The 21,786-nt window shown below is 40.7% G+C and overlaps 1 protein-coding gene across 1 annotated transcript in view; it reads right to left on the bottom strand.

Annotated features, from left to right (window-relative positions):
- SPECC1 (sperm antigen with calponin homology and coiled-coil domains 1) overlaps positions 1-21,338 on the bottom strand; it is a 315,868-nt gene extending 294,530 nt beyond the window's left edge. Inside the window, exon 1 of the mRNA XM_031656993.1 lies at positions 21,220-21,338. The gene's annotated coding sequence lies outside the window, so the exon portion shown is untranslated. The remainder of the gene's footprint in view (positions 1-21,219) is intronic.
- Between the last annotated feature and the right edge of the window lie 448 nt (positions 21,339-21,786).

Raw genomic sequence — 21,786 nt, 5'->3', positions numbered from 1 at the left:
AAGTGACCCCAGAGGGTAATCTGAATTCACACAGAAAATCAAAGCGTACCAGTAAAGGTTATTCTGTAACTATAACACTAAAAATGCATATTTTTTCCTTTCTTCTCTGAATTGATTTAAAAAGCATTGTATAAAATATTATATATAAAGCCTATTGTTGAACCTATAACATATATAGAAATATACTTGCAATATATTTGCATATAACTGCACAAAAAAGAGAGTTGGAACAAAGCTGTTATTAGACTAACGAAATGACTATAGATAGCAAAGTAATATAACAACAGGGAACTTAAAAATAAATTTTTTAAAAATTTAAAAATAATAATTACAACAATAGTACAGTTGGGTTTGTAATATTAGTAGACAGGATACAAAAATACCACAAAAAGGGGAGAAGAGAATAGAACTACATAGGAATAACATTTCTATATCTATCTAGAATTAAATTATAAATCTGAAGTAGATTCTGGTAAGTTAAGATATACATGTTAAACCCTAGATAGTAAAAAGTAACCCACATAAACATAATGAAAAAATAAATAAAAGAATTAAAATGTTTGTATTAGTTTCCTCAGGCTACAGTAACAAACTACCACAAATTGAGTGGCTTAACAGAACAGAAATGTATTTTCTCCCAGTTCTGGAGGCTAAAAGCCTGTAATCAAGGTGAGTCCAGGGCCATGCTCCCTTTGAAGGCTCTAGGAAAGAATCCTGCCTTGTCTCTTCCAGCTTCCGGTAGTTCTCAGGAACCCTAAGTGCTCCTTGGCTTGTAGCTGCATCATTCCTAGCAACCAGAAAGAAGGAAATAATAAAGATTATAGCAAAAAATCATGAAATCAAAAGTAGAAAAACAATAGAAAAAATAAATAAAACCAAAAGCTAGTTCTTTGAAAAAATCAACCAAGTTCACAAACCTTTTAGCTAGATGGACAAAAGAGAGGGAAGACTCAAATTACTAGAATCAGAAATGAAAGAGGGGACATTACTAATGAGGGTTTAGAAAAGAATACTACGGACAAATGTGTGCCAACAGATTAGAAAACTCAGATGAAATGGACAGGTTCCTAAGAAGACATCAACTACCAAAATTTACTCAAGAAGAAAGAAATAATTTGAATGAGCTATAACAAGGGAAGAGACTGAATTGGCAATCAAGAAACTATCCACAAAGAAAATCCCAGACCCAGAAGATTTCACTGTGAAATTATTTCAAACTTATAAATATAAATTAACATCAGTTCTTCACAAACTCCTCCAAAAAAAAGAACAGATCTCTATTCACAAGTGATACGATCTTATATTTAGAAAATCCTAAGGAAACTACTAAGACACTATGATAACTGATAAACAAGTTCAGCAAGGTTGCAGGGAGGGAGGAGGGAACACTTCCCAACTCATTTATGAGATCGGTATTACCCTGATACCTAAATCAGGCAAAGATATCACAAGAAAAGAAAACTACTCACAGGTGTCTCTTCTGAATATGGATATGAAAATCCCCAACAAAATACTAGCAAAACAATTTCAGCAACATGTGAAAAGAACTGTATACCATGACCATATGGGATTTATGGAAGGAATGAAAGGTTGGCTTAAAAGTTTAATATCTGAAAGTCAACTGTTAATATCAATAGTATAAAAGTCATATGATCAACTCAATAGACATAGAAAGAGCATTTGACAAAATCCACCATCCTTTCGTGATAGGAATAGAAGGGAACTTCTTCAAACTGATAAAGGCAAAGTACTAAAGACCCACAGCTAACATCATACTTCATGGTAAAAGACAGGATGTTTTACCCCTAAGATGAGGAAGAAGACAAGGATGTCTGCTCTGCCACTTCTATTAAACATTGTACTGGAGCTTCTCTTCTTCTTTTTTTTTTTTTTTTTTTTTTTTGAGACGGAGTCTGGCTCTGTTGCCCAGGCTGGAGGGCAGTGGCCGGATCTAAGCTCACTGCAAGCTCCGCCTCCTGGGTTCACGCCATTCTCCTGCCTTAGCCTCTCGAGTAGCTGGGACTACAGGCGCCCGCCACCTCGCCCGGCTAGTTTTTTGTATTTTTTAGTAGAGACGGGGTTTCACCGTGTTAGCCAGGATGGTCTTGACCTCCTGAGGTCGTGATCTGCCTGTCTCGGCCTCCCAAAGTGCTGGGATTACAGGCTTGAGCCACCGCGCCCGGCTGGAGCTTCTCTTCTAATGCGTATTATTCTATTTTAATGCATATTAAAACCATAATTAGGGTAATTAGGCAACAAAAGGAAAGAAAAGGCATCCAGATTGGAAATAATAAATAAAACTGTCTCTATTCACAGGTGATACGATCTTATATTTAGAAAATCCTAAGGAAACTACTAAGACACTATGATAACTAATAAACAAGTTCAGCAAGGTTGCAGGATAGAAAACAAATATACAAAAACCTATCATATTTCTATACATTTGCAGTGAACCCAAAAATGAGATTAAGAAAATAATTTCATTTACAGTAACATCAAAAAGAATAAAAGCACTCAAAAATAAATTTATCCAAATAAGTGCAAAACTTATACTCTAGAAGCTATGAAACACTGTTAAAAGAAATTAAAGGTTTAAATAAATGAAAAATTATCCCATGTTCATGGATCAAAAGACTTAGCATTGGCAATGCCCTCCAAATTGATCTATAAATTCAACAAAATCCTTATCAAAATCCCAGATGAGGCTGGGGACCGTGGCTCATGCCTGTAATCCCAGCTCTTTGGGAGGCCGAGGCAGGCAGATCACCTGAGGTCGGGAGTTCGAGACCAGTCTGACCAACATGAAGAAACCCTATCTCTACTAAAAATACAAAATTAGCCGGCATTGGTGGTGCATGCCTATAATCCCAGCTACTCGGGAAGCTGAGGCAGGAGAATCACTTGAACCCGGGAGGCAGAGGTTGCAGTGAGCCAAGATCGTGCCATTGCACTCCAGCCTGGGCAACAAGGGCAAAATTCCATCTCAAAAAAAAAAAAAAAAAAATCCCAGATGACTTCATTGTTGAAATTGAAAACATTATTCTAAAATTCACATTGAATTGCAAGGCCTTGAGAGTAGCCAAAACAAACTTGAAAAACAAGAACAAAATATAGGATGACTCACTTGCCAATTTCAAATGTTACAACACAGCAACAGTAATCAAGACGGCGTGGTACTGGCACGAAGACGCATACATACATACATACATACATACACGTCAATGGAATAGAATTGAGAATACAGAAACAAGCCTAAACATCTATGCTAAGTGCTTTTCTATTTTTTCTCTTTCTTTTTCTTTCTTTTTTTTTTTTTTTTTTTTTGTAGATTTAGAATCTCACTATGTTGCCCAGGCTGGTCTTGAATTTTGAATTTCTGGGCTCAAGCAATCCTCCCACTTTGGCCTCCCAAAGTGCTGGGATAACAGGCATGAGCCACCACATCCAGCCCAAATGATTTTCAGAAAGGTCAATAAGACCATTCTTTTCAACAAATAGGTCTGGGGTAATCAAACAGTCACATGAAAAAAAAATGAAGTTGGACCCTCCATCACACCATATGCAAAAATTCATTCAAAAATGAATTGATGACTTAAACATAAGAGTTAAGACTGTAAAACTCTTAGAAGGAAACATAGGGGTAAATCTTAAAAACGTTAGGTTTGACAAAGAATTCTTAGACATGACACCAAAAGCACGAGCAACTAAAGTAAAAATAGGTAAACTGTACCTACCAAAATGAAAAACTTTCGTGCTTGAAAGGACACCATCAAGAAATGGAAAGCCAAAATAGCCAAAGCAATATTAAGCAAAAAGAACAAACCTGGAGGCATCATACTACCTGACTTCAAAGCAACAGTAACCAAAACAGCATGGTACTAACAGAAAACAGACACATAGACGAACGGAACAGAATAAAGAACTCAAAAATAAATCCACAAATTTATAGTCAACTGATTTTTGACAAAGGCATCAAGAACACACTTTGGGGAAATGACACCCCTTCAACAAATGGTACTAGGAAAACTGGACATCCATATGCAGAAGAATAAAACTAGACACCTATCTCTCACCATATACAAAAATCAACTCAGATTGAATTAAAGACTTGAATGTAAGATCCAAAACTATAAAACTACTAGAAGAAAACATAAGGGAAAACGCTTCAAGACATTGGTCTAGGCAAAGATTTTATTGCTAAAACCTCAAAAACACAGGCAACAAAAACAAAAATGGAAAAATAGGACTTTATCAAACTAAAAATCTCCTGCACAGCAAAGGAAACAATCAACAGAATGAAGAGACAACCTGTAGAATAGGAGAAAATATTTGCAAACTATTCATCCAACGAGGGACTAGCATCCAGAATACACAAGCGACTAAAATAACTCAACAGCAAAAAAGCAAATAATCTGGTTTTTATATGGGCAAAAGATCTGAATAGACATTCTCAAAGGAAGACATACAAATGTCACTATCATTTTGCCAGTACCACACTGTCTTGATTACTTGTTACTGTATAAATTTTTAAATTAGGAAGCGTGAGTCATCCTATACTTTGTTCTTGTTTTTCAAGTTTGTTTTGGCTATTCTGGGAGTCTTGCAAGTATAAAATAGCCAACAAGTATGAAAAAATGTTCACCATCACTAATCATCAGAGAAACAAAAATCAAAACCACTATGAGATATCCTCTCACTCCAGTTAGAATGGCTATTATCAAAAAGACCAAATATAATAGATGCTGGCAAAGATTTGGAGAAAAGGGAACTCCTATACACCATGGGTAGGGATGCAAATTGGTAATGGCCATCATGGAGAATAATACTGAGGTTTTTCAAAAAACTGAAAATAGAACTACCATATGATCCAGCAACCCTATTACTGGGTATTTATCCAAAGGAAAGGAAGTCGGTATACTGCAGAAATGTATGCACTCCCATGTTAATTGCAACACTATTCACAACAGCTAAGATAGGGAATCAATCTGTGCATCAGCAGATGAATGGATAAAGAAAATGTGGCATATACACTCAATAGAATACTATTCAGCCATTAAAATGAATGAAATTCTGTCATTCCCAGCAATATGGATGAACCTGGAGGACATTATATTTAATGAAATAAGTAAGGCACAAAAAGATAAACAGTGCATGTTCTCACTTAGACATGGGTGCTAAAAAGAAAATAGAGTCATAGAATTAGAAGGCGAGGCTTGGGAAAAGTTAATAGATAAAAATGTACAACTATATGAGAAGAATAAGTTTTAATGTTCTATAGCACTGTAGGGTGAGTACAGTTACCAATAATTTATTGTACACGTTCAAAAAGCTAGAAGAGATTTTGGATGTTCCCAGCACAAAGGAATGATAAATGTTTGCGATGATGGATATCCTAATTACCCTGATTCAATCATTACACATTGCATACATGTATCAAATTATCACTCTGTACCTCATAAATATGTATAATTATTACATGTCAACAAAAAAAAAAGAAAAAAAGAAAATTAAAAGAAAACCCACATAATGGAAGAAAGAAAATATTTGCAAATTATATGTATCTGATAAAGATTTAATATCTATAATATATAAAGAACTCCTACAACTCAAGAACAACAACAATAAAACAACCCAATTCGAAAATGGGCAAAAGTCTTGAATATACACTTATCTAAAGAAGATACACAATTAGCCAATAAAGACATGAAAATATGCTCAACATCACTAGTCATCAGGGAAATATAAATCAAAGCCACAATGAGATATCACTTCATACCCACTAGGATGGCTAGAATAAAAAGCCAGGTAAGGATGTGAAAAAATCAGAAACTTCATTCGCTGCTGTTGGGAATGTAAAGTGATGCAGCCACTTTGGAAAACAGTCTGGCAGTTCCTCAAATTATTAAATATAGAGTTACCATATGACCCAGAAATATTCCTCCTGGGTATATAACCAAGAAAAATGAAAACATATCTACATAAAAACTTGTACATGGGCATTTATAGCAACATTATTCATAACAGCAAAGGTGGTAACAACCCATATGCCCACCATCTGATGAACAGGTAAATAACATGTGGTATATCCATACACTAGAATATTATCTGCCCATGCAAGGAGTGACATCCAGCTACATGCTACAAGGATGAATCTCGGAAATCTTATGCTAAGTGAAAGAGGTCAGTCACAAATGACCACACATTATGATTCCATGCATAGGAAATGTCCAGAATAGGGAAATCTATAGAGACAGAAAGTAGATTAGTGGTTGGGTGGGGCTGGGAGGACAGGTAGTATAGTACTTTCCCAGAGCTGCTGGAACAAAGTACCACAAACTGGGGAGCTTAAACATAGAAATTGATTTTCTCACAGTTCTGGAGACTAGGAGTCTGAGATCAAGGTGTCAGCAGAGTTGGTTCTTTCTGAGGGCCCTGAGGCAAGACTCTGTCCCAGGCCTCTCTCCTTGGCTTGCATGTGGCCATCTTCTCCCTGCATCTTCACATCATCTTTTCTCTGTGTGTGCCTATGTCCAAATTTTGATTGGCTCATTCTGGGTCATGGCCAATTGCTGTGCCCAAAGTCTACTTCCAAAAGAACGGAAGACAGAACACTGAATACACAAAACTTATAGTCATTTTAATGTCCGCTTTTCCTATGAGATTGTGCACACACAAAAGTGGGGTTTTCATCTGCATTGAGCAAGGTTTAATAAGGAAAACAGAATTCAAGAGAAGCAGTTCAATAGAGGGAATTTAATATGGGAACTAATTACAAGGTTTAGGGCAGGACTAAAAAGCCAATTGCGATGGTGCGTCAACCCAGAGATTGGCAACAGTGGGATTCCATCTGCCACCCATGAAGCTGGAAGGATAAAGGAGGAGGGGCTAGTATTAGAGTCCACAAGCCAGTGTCAGAGTCCTTGGCTGGAGCTGGGACCGCCCTAGAGACCCTGTGCAAAGCAGAAAACAAGGGGGGAAATCCCTGGCTTCTCCCTTCCTCCCACCTTTCAATCTCCCACTAGTGCTTCCGACTAACCATACTTGGCCAGAGATGGTTGACAAGGGACACTGCAAAATGAAGTTTGTAGGAATCATCTCCCTCTGAGACAGAGAAATATGGAAGGGTAGGAAATGAGTCAGAGGGTAAAGAGAAAAAACCCTGAATACTGTCTTATTTATCTTTGTATCTCCAGTGCCTAATCTGTCTCTCAAAAAAGGAAATCAATTGAGAGAAACTGAAAATTCCAACTGAAATGCAAGAATGGAGAATTATGGAACTAGAGGGAAGAGAAAAATTTATTCCACATAGAGTAAACAAGAATGGATTCACAAAGGACATGATGAATGAAAAGTTATAGAAATAATGGGCAAAGATTTGCCAGAGAAATTAAAAAGTGGTAAAGTCAGCCATGCTGTACAATCTGAAGGCACAATGCATGAAAGTGTTTCAAGAAATGACAAGATTTAAAGTCAAATTCTAAGTGCTTTTCCAGAATCTCTCAAGACGATTATATAGCTACCCCATTTTATTAAACTAATAAAACGGAAACTTATTAAACTTTCTCGTTGTATTAAACTAACATATGCCCTGATAGCAAATGATTCTGGAATTCCTAGAGTAAAATCTACTTGGTCAAAGTTTATTGCTCTTTTAATATTCTGCTGACCTCCTTTTGCTATTTTATTTAGGATATTTGTATACATATCACATGTAAATTTGGTCTATAATTTACATTTTGGGGCTATACTATTCTCTTTTTATTCATTTTCTGAAGATTTCTAAACCCCAGTATCCATATACTGCTCTTTATCAGGGTTATTCTAACTTTGTAAAATTAGCTGAGATGCTTTCCATGTTTTTGCTTATTTTCTGACACATTTGAATAGCATAGGAGTTATCACCATCAACCTTGGATTATTTAAGCATTCACGATTCCGTGTGTGGATTTTTTATTCAGTCTCTGTCTTGTCATTCCTGCTATCAGCACAGAACCCAATCTCAACTTTCCAGCTATATTGAGCTAAACTCTCACCTCATGGAATTTGCAGATGAAGTTCAAAAGGACCTTTGCCTTTTCCTGCCTCACCCTCTTCCCCTTTCATTTAGACATCACCTTCCTCTAGAAGGTCTTACCTGTCATGTTCTGCTCCCAATCTCTGCTGCCCAATTCTGTGCTCTCCCGTGTCCTGGCCTGCCATCCTCTTTAGTAACTGCCTGCTCCCTCATCTGTCTCCCCACCCAGACATTAAGCTGAATAGACTGGATTTGTGTCTTGTCCATCACTATAATCTCAGCACCTAGTACCTAGTAGGTACTTACCATGTATTCATTAGCAGAATGTTATGTATAACCTTGCACCTTAAAAACAAGAGAAGGAAGACAAAATTAAGTCTAAGACTATGGTTTAGAACATGGATCAGCAAACTACAGTCTGCAGTCCAAATCCAGACCAAATGAAGAGACCATATTCATTTACATATCGCCTATGGCAGCTTTCACACTACAGGAGCAGAGCTGAGTAGTTCCAAGGGAACGAACAGCCCTGCAAAGCCTAAAATATTTACTCTATAGCTCTTCACAGAAAAAGTTTTCAGATCCCTCGTTTAGAACTCTTGCTCACATGCAATTTCACTAAACCTTTTTTTTGTTTGTTTTTTGTTTTTTTGGCAAAAAGGAATGAGCTGATCCAGAAAAGGTTGAAACGAATGAATAATTACTGCTGAAAGAGGGTGCACACAGTCCATCAGTATTCTATTGCCATGCTAACACCCATTCAATAGTGTCATGAGACGCAGCAGCCACTACTGTGTTCTCAACGCCGAGTCTATCCACCCCATAACCATATCCCAGCAATCTTGGGAACATCATCACCATGCTTGTTTATCCTCAAGGTATTGCCTCACATACAGCAGCAGCTGGTCATAAAGTCAAATGACACTAGTGACCAGGAGGTCAAGAGAATGAGTGAGGACAGGTGGGTAGGCAGCCCAGGCCCTAGCAACAGCAGGAACTCATCCCTCAGTCACCCTAGCCAGGACTGAAATACCTTTCACTTTTTCAAGAGAGACTAGGAATCTGGATTTTTATGTGAAATATCTTGATTACTAGATGTTGTCAACAGACATGTCAAAAGGTAAAACTAGAGAAGCTCATGAGGCAGATTGACTATTCAGGTTATAGAATTAAGGATTTTTATCCAACACAGGTACCAACCAAAAAGCTGACGTGTAACATGTCGGGAGAAACTACGTGCACCATCAAAACATCAACAAGGGGCTAATGTCTAAAACAGTCTAATCAGAGATTCCAGTTGAAACATGGGGAAAGGACATGAACAGGCAACTTATGTCAATGGAAACTCAAAAAGATAGCAAGCATATATAAAGGCAATCTCAAGTTCATTAGTAATCAAAGAGATGCAAATAAAAAGAGGGAAACTGCTGCCAGGCACCGTGGCTCACGCCTGTAATCTCAGCACTTTGGGAGGCCAAGGCAGGCGGATCACAAGGTCAGAAGATCGAGACCATCCTGGCTAACACAGTGAAACCCTGTCTCTATTAAAAATACAAAAAATTAGCCGGGCGTGGTGGCGGGTGCCTGTAGTTCTAGCAACTCAGGAAGCTGAGGCAGGAGAATGGCGTTAACCCAAGAGGCAGAGCTTGCAGTGAGCCGAGATCACGCCACTGCATTCTAGCCTGGGCGTCAGAGCGAGACTCTGTCTCAAAAAATAATAAATAAATAAATAAATATAATAAATAAATAAATAAATAAATAGAGGGAGACTGCTAAAGTCTAGAAAGCTGAATGATACCAAGTGCATGCGAAGATCGGGGCCTTGGGAATCCTTGTGTGCTGCTGGGGAAGGTAGTGGTGCAGCCACCCTTGAGAGCAATCTGGCAGTACTTGGTTATATTAAGTACAGGCACACACCACGACCAGGCAGTCCTATTCCTGAGTCTAAATCCCAAAGGATCCTCACACAAGTCCATAAGGAAATATGTACTAGAGGTTCATTCAGCATTACTGCGAGTGGGAATCAACCTGGGTGTCCATCTCCAGGAGACGAGATGGGCAAAATGTGGTGGACACTAAGACCAGAGTCACCAAGTAACAGGGATGGATGGTGAGTGACAATGCTAAGATACAGAAAAAAGGCTAGAACATGACACCATTCATGTAAATTAAAAACATATGCACACAGGCCGGGCATGGTGGCCCACACCTGTAATCCCAGCACTTTGGGAGGCCAAGGCGGGTGGATCATGAGGTCAGGAGTTCAAGACCAGCCTGACCAATATGGTGAAACCCCGTCTCTACTGAAAATACAAAAATTAGCTGGGTGTGGTGGCAGGTGCCTGTAATCTCAGCTACTCGGGAGGCTGAGGCAGGAGAATCGCTTGAACCTGGGCAGCAGAGGTTGCAGTGAGCCAAGGTCACGCCACTGTACTCAAGCCTGGGTGACAGAGTAAGACTCTGTCTTAAAAAAAAGTATATATATATATATGCACACAAAACAGTATACACATGACCCCTGAATAGCACAGGTTTGAACTGCCTGTGTCCAATTATATGTGAATTTTCTTACACTTCTGTTACCCCTGAGACAGCAAGACCAACCCCTCTTCTTCTTCCTCCCCCTCAGCCTACTCAACATAAAGATGACAAGGATGAAGACCTTTATGATAATCCATTTCCAAGGAACTAATGAAAAGTACATTTTCTCTTCCTGATGATTTTCTTAATAAGATTTTTCTTATCTCTAGCTTACATTATTGTAAGAATATGGTATATCATACACATCACACACAAAATAAATGTTAATTGGCTGTTTATGCTATGGATAAGGCTTCCAGTCAAAGTAGGCTGTCAGTAGTTAAGTTTTGGGAGAGTCAAAGTTTATACACAGATTTTCAACTGTGCAGGGAGCCAGTTCCCCTAACCCCCTCATTGTTCACGGGTCAACTGTATATACACAAAAGCATTATATGAACCTCATTAGAATAGCCGTCTATGGGGAGAAGAGAATGAGAGTGGGATAAAATGGAATGAGTAAAATGAACCAACAAATGCATGAACAAGCAAAACAACAGAGGGCCTTGCATGGGCCAGTGATGATAAAGGGCTAAGAATGAGAATATAATTAATTCAATTCCTCACACCTAAAGTCTAAAACCAAGGAAAGGGAGGGCTGGGCATGGTGGCTCACGCCTGTAATCCCAGCACTTTGGGAGGCCGAGGCAGGCAGATCACGAGGTTAGGAGTTCAAGACCAGCCTGGTCAACACAGTGAAACCCAGTCTCTACAAAAAATACAAAAATTACCCAGGTGTGGTGACACATGCCTGTAGTCCCAGCTACTCAGGAAGCTGAGGCAGGAGAATTGCTTGAACCCGGGAGGCGGAGGCTGTAGGGAGCCAAGATCACACCATAGTACTCCAGCCTGGGTGATGAGTGTGACTCCGTCTCAAAAAAAAAAAAAAAAAAAAAAAAAAAAGTTAAAGGGAGGAAACTAGATACAGGCTGACTAGATACAGCCTTTAGAGTTAAAAAAGATGATTTGACAATCTAAGCCCACACTCAGGTTGAATGAAATTGAAAAGCCTTTCAAACTAAAACATTTAATTACACCATCTGCTGCAGACAGAACTCAGACAACTCAAGCAGGTAATGTCAGCTTGGTGTTTTATATCACCACCCTCAACACAGAATAAAAATCAGCTGCATGTGAAGCAGTGACTAGAATGAAGAAGAGGCTGCTTCCTACTTCCTTCTAACGGTTCTTTCCAAAAACATTAATAGGCACCAACTCTATGCATGTCGCCCTGCAAGGAGGCATGGGGTATATAACTATGACTTACTGTTCATTCCTCAAGGAATTCCCAATCTTGTGGAAGATTATACATAATGAGGCAACAAAAACTATCCAATAAAACCGCGGAAGAGAAGCTAGTGATGAACGGCCCTGTGAGCAGAGCCGATGGCAGTTTGGGGAAGAGAGACCAACACCAACTGGGGTGATCAGGGTGGCTCTGTGGGAAAGCTAGAAGGGAAGTGGCAGATCTCTGTGCTGGATGATGGGCCACTGCCATTTGTAAGTGGCTAATTAAAGACCAGTTAAGAGAAAAAGAATTTTGAATGGTTGAGTAGTCCCTCCGTGCTCTGTCACTGACACCCTCTCAAGGCTGCTGAGCATGTGCCATGCTATGGCTTTATCCAACATCAGGAAATGTTCTCCACTGACAGTTCCACCTGAACACAAATGTGTTCTTTCTTCAGAGAGGGTGAAAAATTCATGACCATCTGGCTGGGAGAAGTAATTTCTAGGTACAGTGTCCATCCTTTTCTGAGGAACATAAGAGGAAAATATTGCAGAAAACAGTTAACATAGCAGGCCTAAGACTGCTTTTTTGAAAGAAAGAAGGAGAGAGAGAGAGAGAGAGAGAAAGGGTCTTGCTAAGAAAGAAAGAAAGAAAGAAAGAAAGAAAGAAAGAAAGAAAGAAAGAGGGAGGAAGGGAGGAAAGGAGGAAAGGAGGAAAGGAAAGAAAGAAAGGAAAGGAAAGGAAGGAAAAGGAAAGGAAGGAAGGGAAAGGAAAGGAAAGGAAGGAGGGAAGGAAAAGGCAAGGAGGGAAGGAGGGAAGGAAGGAAGGAAGGAAGGAAGGAAGGGAGGGAGGGAGGGAGGAAGGGAGGAAGGGAGGAAGGGAAAGGAAAGGAAGGGAAAGGAAAGGAAGGGAGGGAGGGAGGGATGAAGGAAGGAAGGAAGGAAGGAAGGAAGGAAGGGTCTTGCTGTGTTGGCCAGGCTGGTCTCAAATTCCTGGCTTCAAGAGATCCTCCTACCTTGGCCTCCCACAGTGTTGGGATTATAGACATGAGCCATTGTGCCTAGCCCAAGACTGTTATTCTTAAAAAGTCTCATAAAAAGTTAACCTTTGGCTGGCATCCAGGAACTTAGATTTCAGAAGGGTTCCCACCATCCAAGCTGGAAAGAGGGACTCACTGTGCCTAAATTATTGTGTGGTTTATGCTGAACTCCTGCTTTTCTTCAGGGAGCGTGGAATGTGGTATGTGCTGGGCAGAGGGGGCCGGCATGACCAGCCCTCCAAAAAAATCCTGGGTGTTGGGTCTCTAGTGAGTTTCCCTGATAGACGGCATTTCACATGCGTTGTCACAGCTCCTTCCCGGGGGAGTTAGGCACATCCTGTGTGACTGCACTGGGAGAGGATGCTTGGAAGCTTGTGCCTGGTTTCCTTTGGACTTGACCCCATGCACCTTTCCCTTGCCTTTCCCTTTGCTGATTGTGCTTTGTATCCTTTCACTGTAATAAATTACAGGCATGCGTATACCACATGCTGAGTCTTCCAAGTGAACCACCAGATCTGAGCGTGTACCTGGGGGCCCCCAACACAGAAATAAATTATAAAAGAAAGGACTGAGCATGGTGGCCCATGCCGGTGCTTTGGGAAGCCGAGGCAGGAGGACCACGTAAGCCCAAAAGTTCAAAGTTGCAGTGAGCTATGATTGTGCCAGTGCACTCCAGCCTGGGAGACACAGCAAGACCCTGTCTCCAAAATAATAAACTAAACACATACTTCTGCCTTCCAAGTGTCTTAAAATTCAATGGAATGGTAGAAATATTTTTAAAACACTAAATCAAAAGAAACCTGGAAAACAAGAGTGAGTGCCAATGGCCAACTAAAATGTCTAGGAAATTTCTGAAAAGTAAAAAGTACTCAGAACCAGATTACCTAAGCAAACCACAGCCCAATACAAGCTTGGGAGGAGGCTGTCATGCAGAGGGAAATGGTAACAGGTTTCTGGGAACAGGCTTCTAACAGCAGATAGAATGAAGAGCAGAGATGGACTCTGACAAGGTGATTAACTGGGGAACTGTAGTCAGAATGGCCAGGACTGTTGGACCCTTCCCCTCAACACACCCCCTCATATGGAATACACACGCCACTCAGCAGCATACCACAGCTCTTCCACAATCACAAGAGGCAGGCTACGGCTAGTAAGACAGACGGAAAAACAGGAATTCTCAAACTTCGAAGATGAACACATAAAGAATCACCAAGTTTTTATTCAATATCATGAAGCAGGGACACGGAATCAACAGCAGAACACATACCCAAGCGAAGATAATGACTAGAGCACACAGAATAAATTATTAGATATTCTTGGGAAGATCTGAGGGGACATTATATCTACGAAGAGCAAGCAGTTGGTATGTGACGATCTCTACGATACACCGTGAAATAAAAATACAGGGCGAAGGGCAGAGAGAGGATAATGCTACTCTTTGTGCAGAAAAGGAGAAATGGAGAATCTGATTCATATTTGCTTGTATTTGCATGAAGAAACTTTGGAAGCTACATAAGAAACTAATAACAATGGTTACCTGCTTGTAAGGCAAGAGAAGTAAGAGGATAGGAATGGTGGGGACACCTTTCATTTATGCCTTTTTAATACAGTCTGGTTTTGAACACTGATTATCTTACCTATTTCCTTTGTTTTTTGTTTTTTGGTTTTTTTGAGGTGGAGTCTCTGTCGCCCAGGTTGGAGTGCAGTGGCACGATCTCAGCTCACTGCAAGCTCCGCCTCCTGGGTTCACACCATTCTCCTGCCTCAGCCTCCTGAGTAGCTGGGACTATAGGTGCCCACCACCAAGCCTGGCTAATTTTTTTTAAATTTTTTTCTGTAGAGATGGAGTTTCACTGCGTTAGCCAGGATGGTCTCAATCTCCTGACCTCATGATCTGCCCACCTCAGCCTCCCAAAGTGCTGGGATTACAGACATGAGCCACTGCGCCTGGCCTATCTTACCTATTCCAAAAGTTAAATTTTAAAAAGTAGAGACCCAGAAACTTAAAAATATGATAATCAATATTTAAAAACACTCAAGAGATGGGCTAAAGAGTTGACTGAACAAATCTAAATATTAGATTGGTGACCTGCAAAATCAGCCCAAGGAACATACCAGAATGCAGCCCATAAAGATAAAGAGACAGAGCATTTCAGTTGGGCACAGTGGCATGGCAGGGGAATCGCCTGAGTCCAAGAGTTCCAGGTCACAGTGAGCTGCACCATTACACTCCAGGCCTGGGCAACAGAGCAATACCCTGTCTCAAAAAAAATTTTTTTAATTAAAAAAGACAGAACATTTGAGAGAAAAAGAAATGATTACTTCAGGAAACATGAAAGATAAATCAAGATACTCTAATTCCCAAGTAAGAATAATTCCAGAAGCAGAAAATAGAATGGAGACGAGGAAACACTCAAAACTTCTCCAGTACCACAGAAATGTGTATTAATCTTTAGAATGAAAGGGACTACCAAATGCTGAGCAGGAAGAACAAAAAATACCACTCTTAAGCCGGCATGGTGCCCAGGCGTGGTGGCTCACGCCTGTGATCCCAGCACTCTGGGAGGCCAAGGCAGGCGGATCACTTGAGGTCAGGAGTTTGAGATCAGTCTGGCCAACATGGTGAAACCCCGTCTCTACTAAAAATACAAACGTTAGCTGAGTGTGGTGGCACACACCTGTAATCCCAGCTACTTGGGAGGCTGAGGCAGGAGAATTGCTTGAATCCAGAAGGTGGAGGTTGTAGTGAGCTGAGATCATGCCACACTCCAGCCTGAGTGACAGAGCGAGACTCCATCTCAAAAAAAAAAATCCACTCCTAGACAAATAGTAAATTTTAGAACACCAAGGAGAAAGAAAAAAAAATTGTAAAGCTTCAGAGAAAATAAACACATTAACTACAAAGAAACACGAGTCAGACTGCATGCACTTCTTCCTAGATACCAGCAGATAACAAAGCAACATCTTCAAAATTCAGGAGGTTTTAATGTAGAATCCTATACCCAGTCAAGAATATTCACATGGAAAAGCAAAATAAAAAACATTTTTTAAACATGCAAGGGTTCAGAAAGTTTACCACTCATAGAATCCCTGAAAACAAAACGAAATAATCACTTAAGGACTCACTAAGCAAAACAAATGAGATAAAAGCACCAATGATGTACAAATAATCAGAAAAATTTGCAATTTACCTAAATAACTATTAATGCCTAATGTGTGAAAACCCAAAAATTTAATATGGGACAGAATTAAAATCATAAGATTCTTTTTTGCTTTACTCATGGAGAGTTCACATAAACAGATTATCTTTTAACAGCAAGAGAAAAAAAATGTTTAGATATGTGTGAAAAACTAAGGGTACCAAAACAGTGCAAATTCATTTATCATCAGGAAAATCCAAATTAAAACCACAATATCCACCAGAATAACTAAAAGGGAAAAGACAGAAATTACCAAGAGTTGGCAAGAATGTGGAGCAACCATATATATTTCTGGGGTAAATAAGTTGGTGCAACCTGTTTACTACTGAAAACTGTTTACTAGTATCTACTAAAATTGAGCATATGCACAGACTACAACCAAGCAGTTCCACTCCCAGATACACACTCAACAGAAATGCATATACTCACTCAACAAAAGACATGTACTAGAGTGTTCATGCACTTACTATTCATGACAGTCGAAAACTGCAACCAACCAACTGCCGATCAAAGTCAAATGTATATCTACATTAGGGATATATACAATGGCATATACACAGCAATGAAAATGAAATGAACCAGTCGGGCACAGTGGCTCATGCCTGTAATCTCAGCACTTTGGGGGGCTAAGGCGGGCAGATCACTCAAGGTCAGAAATTTAAGACTAGCCTGGCCAACATGGTTAAACCCCGTCTCCACTAAAAATACAAAAATTAGCCAGGCATAGTGGTTGTAGGCTTGTAATCCCAGTTACTCAGGAGGCTGAGATGGGAGAACTGTTTGAACCTGAAAGTCGGAGGTCGCAGTAAGCCGAGATCGAACCACTGCACTCCAGCCTGGGCAATAGAGCGAGACTCTGTCTCAAAAAAAGAAATCAAAAACACAAAAGAAGATGGCAGGAATAAACTACAAAATATCAGTAATCAAAATAAATACAAATGGGCTAAAGCCACCTATTAAAAGACAAAGATTTCACACCCATAAGGATAGCTACTATCAAAAAAAGAGAGAAAATAACAGATGTTAGCAAGGATGTATAGAAACTGGAATTCTCATGCATTGCTGGTGAGAATATAAAATGGTTGTCACTATGTAAAACAGTATGCTGGGTCATCAAAAAATTAAAAATAGAAGTACTATTTGATCCAACCATTCTATTTCTGGGTATATACCCAAATAATTAAAAGCAGGGTCTTGAAGAGATATTTGTACACCCATGATCATGGCAGCATTATTCATAATAGCTATGATGTGGAACCAACACAAATATCCATTGACAAATATATGAATAAGCAAAATGTGGTGTGTACATTCAATAGAATATTAATTAGCAATAAAAATGAAGAAAATTCTGACACATGCTACGACATGAATGAACCTTGAGGGCATTACGTTAAACAAAATAAGTCAGTCATAAAAAGACAAATACTATATGAGGTACTATATTAGATACTCATGCAAGGTACCTAAAATAGGCAAATTCATAGAGACAAAAAGCAGAATGGTGGTTGCCAGGGGCTGGGGTAATGGATAGACAGCTTCAATTTTGTAAGATGAAAAAATTCTGGAGATTAGTTGCACAACAATGTACACACACTTAACAATGGTGAACGGTACACTTAAAAGTGATAAATGGTAAAAAAATAATAATAATAAATAAATTTTATGTTATTTTACCACAATATTTATTAAAAGACAAAGATTAAGTAATTAAATAAAATCCAACTATAAGCTAATGGTAAGAGTAATAATTAAAGAAGACACAGAAAATCGAAAATAAGTGAATAGAAAAAGATATTCCATATTAAATGCTAACAAAAAGCAAGTATAGCAATATAAAGAGAATGAACAACAAAAATAATTAAATAAGATGGCTCATCTATTCCCAAAAGGTACAATTCCCCAAGAAGATATAAGAATTGTGAACCTTTAAGCATATAAGACAGCTTCAAAAATACATTTAAAGAAAGAAATATATATTAAACATAGAAATAGAACAAAAACCCCTACAAGAATCATAATGGGAGTCTTCAAAACAACTCGCCGAATCAACAGGCCAAACAGAGAAAAAAAATAAGTTAAGGATGCAGAAAACCTGAATTATAATCAATAAACTTGAGATTAATATAGAACTGTATACCCAATATACTAAGAGTTCAGGGAACAGTCGTGACTGACAGTGGACGGCAAATTAATTTATTTGTAATCTTTGTTTTTCTTTCAGCACTGTGGCAGAATAGAGATCCCAAAACCTTCTAGCTACAAAACATCTTTTTTAAATGCTAGAAAAAATATAAAAATAACTCTGAAATCAATAGAAGAAACACGGTGAAACCAAAATTCTCAATACAGGGAGAATAAAGGCATTTTCAGATATTACAAAAACAGAGAATTGATCATCACTGTAGTAATTTCTAAAGAATGTACTTGAGGGAGAAGGAAAATGTTCCAAAGAAAATCATCTGTGATACAAGAAGGAATGCAAAGTGAAGAAATGGTAATAAACAGGTAGATAAAGCTAATAAATGTTGACCTAGAAAATAACAAAAACAATAGCAATAATGTCTCGTTGGAAAGCTTAAAGTAAAAATACAACTAAGGCCAAATGTGAGGTAAGTGGAATGAAAGAATTAGAAGTCCTTGCCTTGCTCACAGGACTGATTAAATGAGCCAAGTTTTCCATTCAAACGGCTAAAACTTGAACAAAATAAGCTCAAAATAAGTAGAAAGATAAAAAACAGAAATTCATGACATAGAAAAATAAAAAATCAATAGAATTAATCAATAAATCCTGGTTAATAAAAGCTGGTTCTTTGAAATGATTAATAAAATAATCATTAAGCAAGTCTGATCAATAAAAAAGAGAAAAGGTACCAAAAAAAGTACTGTATCAGAAAGAGAACATACAGGTACATACAGATATGTAACAGTCTGTTTTCTTACACAGAATACTATATACAACATTAGGCTAGCATATATTAAAATTCAATAATGTTAACGATTTTCTAGGAAAATAGAAAATATTAAATTTACTTTGAAGAAACAGAAAAACTGAGAAAAATGAATGATCGTGAAAAAAATGAAAAGGTAATTAAATACTGATACTAACTTCCTAAAAAAACACCAGCAGCAGCCCAGGCAGTCTGTAGTCAAGTTCTGCCAAACTTGAGGGAACAGATAATTCTTCTATTCCAGAGCATAGAAAATGATGGTAAGTTTCCCAATTTAATCGGAGAGGACAGCCTAATCCTAATTATGAACACAGATAAAAATGGGGTACACTATGCCAATCTCAGATACCAAAACCCTAAATAAGATGCTAGCTTATTGATGTGAACAATCCAAAAGTGCATTTTAAATTAGCCCAGGGTTTTAGAGAAAGAAAATCTAGCAATGTGACCGCTTACGTTAACAATTTTAAGACGAAAATCTACATGATCAATGCATGCTACACAAAAGCATTTGGGCAAAAAAACAAAAAAAAAAAAAAAAAAAAAAAAAAAAAACAAAAAAACCCCACCCCTGACTTTTTAAACTCTTAGTAATTAGGCATAAACGGAAATGTACTTAATGTGATAGAATACACTCGGTGAAGATACAGAGGGAATGCGTTCTAAAACCAGGCCCGAGACAAAGATTCCTATTTAACCTTAATAGTCAACGCTGCAGCGACAGTAATCTCTGGAAGACAAGACAAACATGAGAGACATCTGTTGTTCAACAGACAAGAAGATCACCTACTTGGAAGAGGCAAACGAATCAACTGAAAAACTATTAAAACTGAGACAGGGTTTAGTATGGAGGCTCAGCTTCAGCTGTAGTTTGGGCTACCAAATTCAACTCGCTTGCTTGGAGAGTTAATCCTGCAAAGCTAATTTCTGTTGAGGTATTAGGATTGGCAAGCCTTGCTCCTCCCTCCTCCCTCGTCCCCCATCTTCAACACTGAAATAACACGGTGTTTGAAACTGGATTAAAACTGCAACAGGGTTTAGTATGCAGGCTCAGCTTCAGCTGTAGTTTGGGCTACCAAATTCAACTCGCTTGCTTGGAGAGTTAATCCTGCAAAGCTAATTTCTGTTGAGGTATTAGGATTGACAAGCCTTTGCTCCTCCCTCCTCCCCCATCTTCAACACTGAAATAACACGATGTTTGAAACTGGATAACAGAATCTTCCAAAAACAAAAATTGCCCTGAAGGGCTGACTTGTGCCCCTACGCAAAAAAACACTTTATCTGCTGCCTGCAGCTCCTACGGTTGCTGGTGGATAAGCCTGTCAACCAGCTCGGCGTAATTCTTCCTGCAGAGGGCAAGGAAGAGCACCTTCACAGAAAGATTTTTTTCCGAACTGTATGCCGCTTATTACATAAACTTACGTGCTGGCAAATGGAGCTCCAGCAAAATAAGATATTCAGAGTCAAACTTCCTTAGAGAAAAAAAAAAAGCACGCACATAACACTAATTTCCTTGCACGGACACTGGGGAAGGAGGTCGTTACTGCCGCGCGCCCGCAGGTCCGCACCACCGGGAAACCCACGGACACCGCGCGCTCCCCCGGGTCCGCCAGGTGCACTACACCGGGCGCCCCACCTGACCCGGGATGCGCAGCCCTAGACATTCCCCGGTCACCCAGGCCAGGAAGGGGCGGGAGCGCGGTGGACGCCGAGGGCCAAGGGCTTCTCGGTCCTCTGCACCACGCAGCACCCGCAAGGCAGCACCAGGGAGGGTACGGGAGGCTCCCGAGACCCAGGAGCCGGGGCCGGGCGTGCCCGCGCACCTGTCCCACCGCCGCAAGGGCTGGGGTCGCCTCCAGGGCCGCAGCTGTCGGGAGCCACCTGGCCCTCAGTCCCGGGTCCCTGCGACAACCCTCGGGCCCGGAGGGGAGGCGGCGGCCACCTGCCGCGGCCACCTGCGGCACCGGTCCCACTGCTCCGGGCCGAGCAGGACAGGGCAGGACGTCCCTCCTGGGCTGAGGACAGGGACACGCGCCGAGGGGACCAGGGCCCCCGCGGCGAAGACGCAGCGCGCCTTCCCAGAAAGGCAGTCCCGTGCCTCCGCGACGGACTGCCGGACCCCCGCGCTCGCCCACCCACCCCTGCAGACGGCGCGGCTGAGGCGCAAAGAGCCGGCCGGCGGGCGGGCTGGCAGCGCGGCTCCTACTCACCGGCCCCGCTGGCTCAGCGCCGCCGCAGCCCGCAGCCGCCGCGGCTCCCGGCGCTCACTGATGCTCAGGAGAGGGACCCTCGCTCCGCCGGCGCCTCCCGCCAGCGCCGCCAGGGGGCGAGCGCGACCGCGCGGGGCTCGCTGGGAGATGTAGTCCCCGAACCTCCGCCTGTGCTGTCCTCCTTCAGCCGGCGGCCGGGGGCCCCTCTCTACCGACGCTCCCTGTCTCATCTCCCTATCTGCTCATCCTCTGTTTGCAGATAATGTATGTTGGGGCGCCCCAGGCCAGATCTGGGCCCCATTTCCGCACTCGAGACCGGCGGTTTTCTAAGGGTGGTGCCCGGACCAGCAGCTTCAGTCTCATCTGCGAACTCGAGAAAATGCAGGTTCTCCGTCCCACCGAGGCTATTCGGTTTTTCCTGCACTAAAACTATGAAGGTGGGGCCCAGCAGTCCGCATTCTTGCAAGCCCTTCAAGTGATTCTGAGGCGTCCTCCAGTTTGAGAGCTATGCTCACGGCCTCCCCTGCGCCCCGCCCGTCATGCCTGTGGCGCTAGCCGCACACGGAC

This window comes from Papio anubis, chromosome 17 (assembly GCF_008728515.1).
Source record: "Papio anubis isolate 15944 chromosome 17, Panubis1.0, whole genome shotgun sequence".
Classification (NCBI taxonomy): domain Eukaryota; kingdom Metazoa; phylum Chordata; class Mammalia; order Primates; family Cercopithecidae; genus Papio; species Papio anubis.
The sequence above is the reverse complement of the archived record's forward strand: the minus strand, read 5'-3'. Positions and strand labels throughout refer to the sequence as shown.